The following is a 12,271-nucleotide window of genomic DNA, read 5'->3' as shown; positions in this document are numbered from 1 at the left end:
AGAACCGCCATGATCTTATTGAATGGCGGAGCAGACTTGAGGGGCCATGTGGCCGACTCCTGCTTCCATTTGTGTCAGCCGTGGCTCAGTTGGCAGCACACTTGCTTCTGAGTCAGAAGGTTGTGGGTTCAAGTCCCACTCCAGCGACTTGAGCACATGTAGCTAAGCTGGCACTCCCAGTGTAGTGCTGAGGGAGTGCTGCATTGTCGGAGGTGCCGTCTCATCGGATGAGACATTAAACCAAGGCCCCGTCTGCTCTGTCAGGTGGATGTAAAAGATCATATGGCGCTATTTTGAAGAAGAGCAGGGGAGTTATCTCCGGTGTCCTAGCCGATATTTATCTCTCAATCAACATAACAAAAAACAGATTATCTGGTCATTATCACATTGCTGTTTGTGGGAGCTTGCTGTGCGCAAATTGACTGCCGCATTTCCTACATTGCAACAGTGACTCCACTTCAGAAGTACTTCATTGGCTGTAAAGCACTTTGAGACGTCCGGTGGTCATGAAAGGCGCTATAGAAATGCAAGTCTTTCTATTTCTTACGTTCACTGCGGATCAAGTGATTGTGATCATGCCATTGCCCTTCTGGTTGTGTATCCAGCAATTGCTGAAAAAATGACTTCGAACAGTCTTTTTTTCGAAGACAACATGACGATGCTCGAACTAGGACACTCGGCCAAGCAGTTTGTTGGTGCAGAAGAAGCAGTGTCTCCAACCAATTCAGACTCAATCTCTCCTCAATGACGTATGAAGAGAGATTGGGTCGATTGGGCTTATACTCGCTGGAGTTTAGAAGAATGAAAGGGGATCTCATTGAAACTTATAAAATTCTAACAGGACTAGACAGACTAAGTGCAGGAAGGATGTTCCCGATGGCGGGGGAGTCCAGAACCAGGGGTCACAGTCTAAGGGTAAGGGGTAAGCCATTTAGGACAGAGATGAGGAGGAATTTCTTCACCCAGAGAGTGGTGAACCTGTGGAATTCTCTACCACACAAGGCAGTAGAGGCCAATTCATTAAATATATTCAAGAAGGAGTTGGATATATTTCTTAAGGCTAAAGAGATCAAGGGGTATGGGGAGAAAGCAGGGACAGGGTACTGAATTTGAATGATCAGCCATGATCTCATTGAATGGCGGAGCAGGCTCGAGGGGCCGAATAGCCTACTCCTGCTCCTATCTTCTATGTTTCTATGTCTATATTTCTATTAATACCCAGGGTCGCAGAACAAGTGCAATCGTCTCCCATTGACCTGCTCATCATTTTTCCTTCTGGGGTATTACATTTGTGTTACTGTGACTTGAGAGAAGTATTAAATAATACTATAAAATGACATCACATGGAACATGTAGAGTGTCTGGGGTTTGGAAGGGGGTTTAAGCAACTGCTGGGGTGACAGAATGGGAAGGACTAATCATAGGTAGTGGGAAGAAATAACCACTTACTGTTATTGCCGTATATTAAGTGGTAAGATGCTGAATTCCTCTTGATGCACTGTTTGTGTTTGAGAGCAGTTCCTGAGGGAGAGAATGACCTTGTGGAGTGCTCCCAGGCCTGTGCCAATAAGATTAGCCTCTACAAAGTATGCAAAGGCAGCCTGGGTTACTCTGATGACGTTTGCTGTCATCCTTGGGGAGAAGCATTTAGCCTCCACGTGCTATCTTGAGGCTAAGAATTACTGACATGAAGATAATTCCCAGAACTCCTACCACAGAAAATTGGTACGGCGATGCATTGTGCCAATGGGTAGTTTCATTGCTGCACTGTCGGAGGTGCCGTCTTTCGGATGAGATGTTGAACTGAAGTCCCATCTGCCCTCTCAGGTGGACATAAAAGGTTCCAGGGCACTTTATGAAGAAGAGCAAGAGAGTTCTCCATGGTGTTCTGGTCAATATTTATTCCTCAACCAACACCTAAAACAGATGATCTAGTAATTTATTTAATTGCTGTTTGTGGGAGCTTACTGTGATCAAATTGACTCCCACGTTTTCTACATTACAAAAAAAAGTACTTCATTGGCTGTAAAGTGCTTTGGGACGTCCGGAGGTTGTGAAAGGCGCTATAGAAATGCAAGTCTATATTTTTTTCTTTCACTGTTTAAGTCTTCTGGTACCTCATCTATTGTTCACATGCAAGCTTAGGCAGTCAGCGACAGCAACAACCTGCATTTATATATCAGCTTTCACGCAGACAAGTATCCCAAGAGAGGAATTGAGGAGAAATGGAAGCCAAGCCAAAGGAGCGATTAGGGAGGGGTGACCAAAAACATGATCAAAGAGGTGGGTTTTAAGGAGGGCCTTAAAGGAGGAGAGAGAGGTTGAGAGATGGAAGGTGACATGAATCAACTGAGCGGCCTGCGGGTGGCGCTGTCCAGGAAGAGTATAAATACTTGGGCACGGGCCCAGCTTGCACAGGACATTCTTAACAGGAACTAGTGAAGGACACAACTAGAACTCCATGGTGTAAAACAGTTGATTAAAGCTTTGTTTAACGCTTAGACCAAGTGCCTAGTAATTTTCTTATGTCAGAAGGGTTACGGGAGGGAATTCCAGAGACTGGGAACTAGATGGTTGAAGGCACGGATTTTTTCCCCCATGAAAGGCATCACAGAAATGTGCAATTTCAGCTGGATCAGCACGAGGGTCAGGATTTAATTCTGGCAGATTTTTCTTCCTCTTCCGAGCTTGGGAACACAGGGGCTAATTGAACCACCCTTACTACTGCCTAGGCTAAGATCCACTAACTCCGCCCAGACTGGAGATTGTGGGCGCGAAATTCGGTTGCGCCCCATTTGGGGGGCGGTAACCGAGTTAAGGCCGGACATTTAGCGGCCGGCATGGAAGTACCGCCCCGGCCGCTAAATTCAGCTTACCGCCCCGCACAGAAAGTGGAGCACAATGTTGGGCGTTCCACTTCCTGCTGGGGCGGTAACCGAGGCGATGTCGGGGCGCGATCGGCGGCGCTCGGCTGAGGCTCCGTGTTTCAACGCCCCTCCCCCTCAGTTAAAGGGGAGGGGCCGCTGCGCACTCTGCAGGGCCGCCGATGGCCCCGACTCGGCCACCAGGGCAGCGTGGTGCCAGGCTGCGTGATGGCGGCTAGGACGACGTCACAGCCCACCGCCAAGGCCCAAAAAAAATGGCGGCGCGGGTTGTAGCCGCACCTCCCCTTTAACTACCGCCCCCTCTCCCCCGCCCCCCCCCCCGAGTGGAGGTCAGCCCGGTTCGCGACCCACGGGGCTGGCGCTGACACCGCCCGCGGCAGCCTCACGGGGTGCAACCGAATTTCTGCCGCGGGGCCGCGGTGCACGGTGATGACATCATCGCCGGTGGCGCAGCAGCCTGGGGCGCTATTGGAGGCATTAACGGCAGGCGCAAAAGGAGGCTAATTTCTAGCCCTGTGTCCTTAACAACCGATTGAGACATAAAAAGGGGTCCTGAAGTTGAGCCTCATAAAGGTGCTAAACTGACCAGATCGAGGGCTGGGTACTTTACACCGCAACTACTTAGCTGTAGAGCTCACTGACTCTAAGTGTGAGCAGGTTTAGCAAGTTGGGAAGAAATATGCTACGAGTTTGTTCTGCAGATGAAATATGTGACACACCCTTGCTGATGGAATCTGTTGTGTTGGAGATCTAACTCTCTGGGACTTTGTCACACACTCTGTGCATACACAGGTGGCTCACGGAGCAGGAATAGTTACTGCAGTGACACACAAGCCTCTCCCGCCTTCTTCGCCATCTACATGATCATGTCAGAAGCCCAGGGCCTCAAATTCCAACGAGCCAACTATCACCACATAATTCTGAAAGAGGAAAACCATTCGGCTCGTCTTAATTCATCCATCTAGAAAGTTGTTTCCCCCCCCTGCAACCCCACCCCCGCCACCCGCCCCGGGCCCAGCCCCATTGCAGCATCTGATTGGTTCTTAAATTCTTTTTTTTAAACATAGGATTTACGGCACAGAAACAGGCCATTCGCCCCAATGCCGGTGTTTATGCTCCACTCGAGCCTCCTCCCATCCTTCCTTATCTAACTCTATCAGAATATCTTTCTATTCCTTTCTCCCTCCTGTGCCTATCTAGCTTCCTCTTAAATGCATCGATGCTATTCGCCTCAACCACTCCTTGCGGATGCGAGTTCCACATTCTCACCACTCTCTGAGACACAGCACAGTGTCAGCTGTGGTTCAGTGGGTAGCACACTTGCCTCTGAGGCATGAAGGTTATGGGTTCAAGTCCCACTCCAGGGACTTGAACACATAAAGCTAGGCTGACACTCCCAGTGCAGTGCTGAGGGAGCGCTGCACTGTCGAAGGTGCCATGAGGTGCTAAACCAAGGCTCTGTCAGGTGGATGTAAAAGATCCCATGGCACTATTTCAAAGAAGAGCAGGGGAGTTATCCCTGGTGTCCTGGTCAATATTTATCCCTCAACCAACATAACAAAAAACAGATGATCTGGTCATTATCACATTGCTGTTTGTGGGAGCTTGCTGTGTGCAAATTGGTTGCCGTGTTTCCCACATTACAACAGTGACAACACTTCAAAAGTACTTCATTGACTGTAAAGCGCTTTGAGACGTCCGATGGTCGTGAAAGGCGCTATAGAAATGCAAGTTTTTCTTTTATTCTCCTGAATTCCCGATTGGATTTATTGGTGGCCCCTAGTTTTGGACTCCCCCACAATGGAAACATCTTCTCCATTTCGTATGTTGTGACTGGCTATTCAGTATCTCAGGAGATCCTGCTGTTATCTAAACATATATGGCGGATAAATTAAAATTCGTTGACGGGTTTTCTGTTCGGATTTGTGCGCTGACGTTCCTATTGTAAGTTTCTGGCAATCTACATGATTTCTATACGGGCACCATATTTGAAGGGAGGAACATAACGATTAACAAGAGTTAATTATAGATCCTGCCATCAAGATCAGATAAATACGGTACATTTCCTGTTTCACTGGGCTCTGCTGCCGAGGGCCTTCCTCAGGGTTACAGAAACACAGTCGTGAGCTTTCTGTTCAGGCTCCAGATGTAATAGTAAAGGGGAGGCTGGGTGACACACAAACTGGTCTTTCACCTCGGGAACCTGGGCTCACATCTCGCCCAGATCGTTGGAACAAAAGTCTGTTGGATGTAAAGGTCCTATGTGAAATCAGTTGGTGTTTTCTTAACTGAGATCCATGTGGCCAAGAGGGCCTACAGCACAAGATGTCTCCTACTTTGGCTCTAAATCGAGAATTTTACTTAAGAGGGTCCACAGGCTGGCTGTTGTGGTAAGTGGACAAACACCCATAGGTGCAGGAGAGAAGGCACCTCCGAGGTGAAGTTACTATTGAATCTGCTTCCACCACCCTTTCAGACAGTGCGTTCCAGGTCATAACAACTCACTGCATAAAAAATGTCTCCTCATCTCCCCTCTGGTTCCTTTAACAATTACATTACACTCGCTGTGTAGACTGTCCGATCAAAATATACATTTATATAAAGGCATTTATATAGTGCCTTTAAAGTAGTAAAACATCCCAAGGCACTTCAGAGGAGCGATTATCAAACAAAATTTGACACCGAGAAGATAGTAGGACAGGTGACCAAAAGCTTGGTCAAAGAGGTAGGTTTTAAGGAGAGTCTTAAAGGAGGAGGGAGAGGTGAAGAGGTTTAGGCAGGGAATTCCAGAGCTTAGGGCTTAGGCAGCTGAAGGCACGGCCGCCAATGGTGGAGCGGTTAAAATCGCGGGATGCTCAGAGGCCAGAATTAGAAGAGCGCAGAGATCTCGGGGGTGGGTGGGGGGGATGTAGGGCTGGAGGAGGTCACGAGGCCATGGAGAGATTTGAAAACTAGGATGAGAATTTTGAAATCGAGGCGTTGGCGGAGCGGGAGCCAATCAGCGAGCACAGGGGTGAACGGGAATTGGTGCGATTTAGGAAATGGGCAGCAGAGTTTTGGGTGTGCTCAAGTTACACAAATATGTACCTGAGACATGGACACTGAGAGGATGAAAGAGCTGGGAACTGGAGTCTGGCCTTACAGTCCAACAGCCTGTCTACATTTTTCCCAGCACAGTACGGGAGGGGGGTGGGGGGGTCGGGGATATTATGCCTTCTGAGTGCTGTGTGGCTTGTGTTCTGGCCCCTTTCAGTATTTTTGGTCAGCAAACAGGCTGTTTCTGTCTGACTGAGAGACAGCCAGCAGCTTGAAGCTCAGGCTACCGGAACACTGCAGACATTTTGTGAAAGATTTGGCAGAGCATGTATGAGGGGTGGAGAGAGAAGAAAAAAAAAACCCCAAAGGAACAACACACACACAGGACTGGTGAGGGGACAGGAACGAGCTGCTGCGAGACTGACAGCAGGCTGGATCAAACAGCCTGGGGAATGTGGAGCAGAGAGAGAGGCGGAGTCCGGGCTAATATCAGTGCTTAGTGTTGATGTGATCTGTGCTATCATCAGACCATGAAGTATGTGTGCGTATGATGCTCTCTAAAAGGAAGCTCCCGGGCAGCTAAAATCCAGTGTTACTGAACCACAACTAGCTGAAATCTAGTCTCTTCTTGTTAAAGTCTGTAAGTGGCTGCCTTTTAAAAAAAAATATTGTGCTCGGAATATTCTAGAAGTAATTTTACAAGTCTTGCTTTGATTCTGTGACATTGCTGTAAGTATCTAATGATTTATAGAGATTGCTGTAATTAGCAAAAACCTGCGACATGACTGTTTAATAACCCAACATATTTCTCAAGCGTTTAGACAACAGATCCTGCTATGGTGCAGGGGGGGTATGTGTTTTTTTTTATATTGCGTCTTTATACGAGAGAAGGTTATTCAGTAAGATTTAAGTGTGTTGCAGACACTCTGCTCAACGCCCCTCCTGGGACTGCTGCACACCGCGGGGCAGTGAAGAGAGAGTTCATCTGTGTGGTTTTACTGCTGAATAAGGGAGCTGTAAACAATGGCCATGACATCGAGGGGATGTGCTATCTCGCACAGTGCTGAGGGCTGAGGGCTGTAGGATTTGTGCAGCGTGGGCACTGTTGATTTCATCTTAGAAGTGGAAATCTGGAACTCTCTCTGCCAAAGAGCTGGTGAAGCTTGGCCTGGGGGACGGAGGTTGGGGGGGGGGGGAGATCAATTGATAATTTCAAAACTGAGATTGATAGATTTTTGTTAGGCAAGGGTATTGAGGGTTACGGAACCAAGGCGGGTAGATGGAGTTAAGATACAGATCGGCCGTGATCTCATTGAATGGCGGAACGGGCTCGAGGGGCTGAATGGGCTCCTCCTGTTCCGATGTCCTGTGTGCTCCTATGTTCGATTTTTGGCACCGGGTGTGGGGTGAACTCAGTACCAGGTGGTACACACTGGCATTGCGGACCTGACCCCCGAATCCAGGCTTAGACCCGTAGCTGTAGAGAGATGATGGGAAGAGGCCAGATGGAGAGAGCAGAGAGTGGGGGGGGGGGGGGTTGCATATCGGATGGTCGCGGGGCAACTCCTGGGCACTGCCAGGCAGCCGTCTCGAAAGATGCTCAGACGGAGGATCGAGACCAGCTGAATAGGAACATCAGCAGCAGGAAAGGTACCTGGAAAAGCACGATTGAGGTCCCTGGTTAGAACTATCAGGGAAGACTGAACAGGCTAGAAAAGAGAAGGCCGAGGGGTGACCTGATAGAGGTCGTTAAGATTATGAAAGGGGTTTGATAGGATAGACGGGGAGAAGATGTTGCCACTTGTGGGGGAAAACCAAAACTAGGGGCCATAAATATAAGATATCACTAATAAATCCAAAAGGGAATTAAGGAGAACTTCTTTACCCAGAGAGTGGTGAGAATGTGGAGCTCGCTGCCACAGGGAGTGGTTGAGGCGAATGTTTCCTTTAAAGTTTTTTGGGTGTGCGGCCCATTCAAAATACCGCGCAGCGCGCTTTTTCCCATTTAAAAGCCGGTGAGTCGGCTGTGCGGGAGTTGCAGAGCGCTGTGCGGCCACAGGGCCACACAGCTTAAAGGGAACATCGGTGGAGGCGAATAGCATCGATGCATTTAAGGGGAAGCTAGATAAGTACATGAGGGAGGAAGGAATAGAAGGAGATGCTGATAGAGTGAGATGAAGCGGGGTGGGAGGAGGCTCGTGTGGCGCATAAACACTGGCACGGACCAGTTGGGCCGAATGGCCTGTTTCTGTGCTGTACATTCTATGTAATCCTATGTAAAAATAGATTTTATTTTCCTCCCCTCCTCTTTTGGAGGCACGGACTCCTGCTGGGCACAGTGCCACGGTTCGCCGTCTCTCTCCAGTACCTCAGCCAAGTGATTATCTCGCGTGCGATCCCCAACGGTGTGTGTCAGCAGGCTATTTGAACATTACAATTGACCCCAATCCTCTCTGACCTAGCAGTAGCCACTCGGCAGTAATCTGGAGCAGGAACAGTGGCTGATTTTACCCCTTCCGCAGGGATTTTTCCCCTTTTCCCGAAGGAAGGTTCTGCATCAATACTCCCCGATTCCCCAAAGGAAATCAAATAAAATTCCAGACTGTTTGTCGGTCAGCCGTGGCTCAGTGGGTAGCACTCTCGCCTCTGGGTCAGAAGGTTGTGGGTCCCAGTCCCACTCCATAAACTTGCGAATATAATCCAGGCTGACACTCCCAGTGCAGTGCTGAGGGAGTGCTGCGCTGTCGGAGGTACCATCTTTCGGATGAGAAGTTAAAGTTAAACCGAGGCCCCGTCTGCCCTCTCAGTGGACGTAAGAGATCCCATGGCACTATTTTGAAGAGGCGCAGGGGAGTTCTCCCCCGGTGTCCTGGGGCCAATATTTATCCCTCAACCAACATCACTAAAAACAGATGATCTGGTCATTATCTCATTGCTGTTTGTTGGAGCTTGCTGTGCGCAAATTGGCTGCCACGTTTCCCACATTACAACAGTGACTACACTTCAAAAGCACGTCATTGGCTGTAAAGCGCTTTGGGATGCCCAGTGGTTGTGAAAATAAATGCAAGTCTTTCTTTTCTTTCATCCTCAGCTCCACTATTCAACCTTGGTCTGCTGGCCCCCAGACAGAAAGGCTTGTAGAAATCTGGTACTCACCACCTAAAAGGCTGTGGACGCTGGGGAGCTTTCAAAGTGATAGAGTTTTGTTACGGTAAGGGTATCAAGGGAAATTAAGTCAAGGCAGGGTAAATGGGGTTGACCTGCAAATCAGCCATGAGCTAACTGAATGGCGGAACAGGCCCGAGGGCCCGAATGGCCTCCTCCTGTTCCTAATGTTGCTATTGAACTGGGGGTGAGCGTAGTGCGCCTTCCTGGTCTTAGGCACTCACTGCCTTATTTTGAGCCCCCACACCACTACTCCTCACCCCCCCCTCCCCGCCCCGCACAGCCAAAGCCCGGCAATGGATGGCAGACTGCCACAATGAAATGCGGAAAACTGTTGCTGTATAATATGGTTTGAAGCCCGTATAAATCAAGTTTCATTTCACTGCATATTACAGGGAGCTGCACTCTCCCAGTGCACCGTATTTAAGCGTTTTCCCTATTACTCTCTGACAGACAGATTCTTCAAGATTATAAAAGCAGGCAGTTGCTGGTAGGAACAATAATTCTTTTCCAAACTATGTGTTTATGTAACCTAGAGCAACAGTCTTACTGCTTAGCAACCGGCTGAAAAAATGCATCCGGGGGTAAGATGGCCCCCGCTGGCTCATTTGGTGCGTACACTGCCCCGCGTGACTCTGAGCTGCACAGACCAGGCCGAGGGCGCCATTCCTGGTCTCTGCTGCCTAAATATCTCTGAGCTAAGGAGGCAAAACAAATCTGCTCATGATTATAATCATGGGATTTTTTTTTGTCTGATAACACACCTGTGAAGCGCCTGGGTTCGCTTCGCTACCTTAAAGGTGCTATATAAATGAAAGTTGTTGTCAAAAAGGTTCCAGGTCGGATCGCTGGTCCATTTGAAGGGAAATCTTACAGCGGAGAGCGTGCTTTGTATGTCATAAAGATACAGATGTGGCCCCCCACCCCCCGCCCCTTAATAACATCTCAGTCTCTCCGGGCATTTGTTTAGGTGTTGAATTAGGGTGTTTTGCACGCAGGCTTCCACACCTAGTTCAATGCCATGATTTACAGTGCTCATATTTGTAAATGATACTTTGCAATAATTCGCAACACTTTTTTTAAATCAGACTGTTGAAGTGAATTATTTATCTGCATTATTATACAATGACATTATAACTGCCCTGGGGTGGAGTGACAGATTGTGGTGTCAGCCATGGTTCTATGGGTTAGCACTCTCACTGAATCAACAACAGCTTGTATTTATATAGCGCCTTTAACGTAGTAAAACGTCCCAAGGCGCTGCACAAGAGTGTTATCAGACAAGATTTGACAGACCAACCAGGCCACGAATGGAGAGATTAGGACAGGTGACCAAAAAAGCTTGGTCAAAGAGGTAGGTTCTAAGGAGGGTCTTAAAGGAGGAAAGAGAGGTAGAGAGGTGGAGAGGTTTAGGGAGGGAATTCCAGAGCTCGGGGCCCAGGCAGCTGAAGGCACGGCCTCCAATGGCGGAGCGATTAAAATCGGGGATGCGCAAGAGGCCAGAATTGGAGGAGCACAGAGATCTCGGAGGGTTATGGGGCTGGAGGCGGTTACAGAGATAGGGAGGGGCGAGGCCATGGAGGGATTTGAAAACAAGGATGAGAATTTTGAAATCGAGGCGTTGGTGGAATGGAAGCCACTGTAGGTCACCGAGCACAGGGGTGACTTACTACAGTACTACACTGGGCAGTGAATTTACCCACTATGCTTTCAGGGGCCCACGAAGTGTTGCTAATTTTTGGCACAGTCAAGATTGGTTGATTCGAATAACATGGCAGCTTGTCCAATCGAGATAAACGGACTAATTGCTCGCAGGCCAGTCACGGTGCTCCGGTATATTTTTGATCCGTGACATTTTATTTTCTTCACTCGCGCAACCAAACGACTTCTGATACAAAAACTTTGGCTGGCAGGAGTTCCCAGGGAAATGGTGAGATAAGAATCAGGAAAAGGAGTCTGAAAACTGACAGGGATACAATCCTATGACAAGCCCCGATATCTTTTTGTTTGAGGAACTCCACCGACACAGCAGTTGTAAAATATGACACTATTTACCAATCCTGATTTGTCGTTTCTATAGTCCAAAGTCCAAAGCTGTAATTTGTAAGCATTTATTTCCACTCCAATACTTGCACATGTTACACAACCAGTCTCATCCAAACTGGCGTAACCGTGGTGATAGTGGAATAAGTTGCTGGGAGCAGTTACAGTTGTGCTCATAAAGCTCTCACCGTTCTTGATAATGGGCCGGAATTTGCTGGAGTGGGGCATCTTGCGGCGTGCCATGTTAGTTAAACTTCCTCCCATCATCCTTTCAGCTTGAAAAAATTTGTTTTTGCCCTGCAAGTTGCTGGAAGTGCGAGCTGATAAAGGCGCGGCGGGCAACATTCCCTGTCATTTTGTTTTCGGTGGGCAGGCCCTTTAACTGTCTGCGTGGCCCATTCGATTCATCGCGCATGTGCGGTTATTACCATTGTGAAGCCGGTGAGCGGCCTGCGCGGGACCTCCGGACCGCTGCACGGCCACGAGGCCTCAAAGCTTAACGGGAAGCCTGGGACCTCAGTGAGCGATGGGGCCCCTCGGGACCTCGGTGAGCGACGGGCCCTTCGGGACCTCAGTGAGTGACGGGGCCCCATGGACCACAGTGAGCGACGGGGCCCCTCGGGACCTCGGTAAGGGACGGGGCCCCTCGGGACCTCGGTGAGGGACGGGGCCCCTCGGGACCTCGGTGAGCGACGGGGCCCCTGGGACCTCGGTGAGCGACGGGGCCCCTGGGACCTCAGTGAGGGACGGGGCCCCTGGGACCTCAGTGAGGGACGGGACACCTGGGACCTCGGTGAGTGACGGGGCCCCTCGGGATCTCGGTGAGCGACGGGGCCCCTGGGGACCTCGGTGAGCGACGGGGCCCCTCGGGACCTCGGTGAGCGACGGGGCCCCTGGGGACCTCGGTGAGCGACGGGGTCCCTGGGACCTCGGTGAGCGACGGGGCCCCTCGGGACCTCGGTGAGCGACGGGGCCCCTCGGGACCTCGGTGAGCGACGGGGCCCCTCGGGACCTCGGTGAGTGACGGGGCCCCTCGGGACCTCGGTGAGCGATGGGGCCCCTGGGACCTCGGTGACTAATGGAGCCCCTAGGACCTCGGTGAGGGATGGGCCCCTGGGACCTCAGTGAGTGACGGGGCCATT

The 12,271-nt window shown here is 49.9% G+C and overlaps 1 protein-coding gene across 1 annotated transcript in view; it reads left to right on the top strand.

Moving 5' to 3' along the window:
- Positions 1-6,258: 6,258 nt before the first annotated feature.
- LOC147105031 (cyclin-dependent kinase 18-like) overlaps positions 6,259-12,271 on the top strand; it is a 108,629-nt gene continuing 102,616 nt past the window's right edge. Inside the window, exon 1 of the mRNA XM_086011052.1 lies at positions 6,259-6,561. The gene's annotated coding sequence lies outside the window, so the exon portion shown is untranslated. The remainder of the gene's footprint in view (positions 6,562-12,271) is intronic.

This window comes from Somniosus microcephalus, chromosome 18 (genome assembly GCF_052327205.1).
Source record: "Somniosus microcephalus isolate GS21.2 chromosome 18, FLI_Smic_1.0, whole genome shotgun sequence".
NCBI lineage: Eukaryota > Metazoa > Chordata > Chondrichthyes > Squaliformes > Somniosidae > Somniosus > Somniosus microcephalus.
The sequence above is the reverse complement of the archived record's forward strand: the minus strand, read 5'-3'. Positions and strand labels throughout refer to the sequence as shown.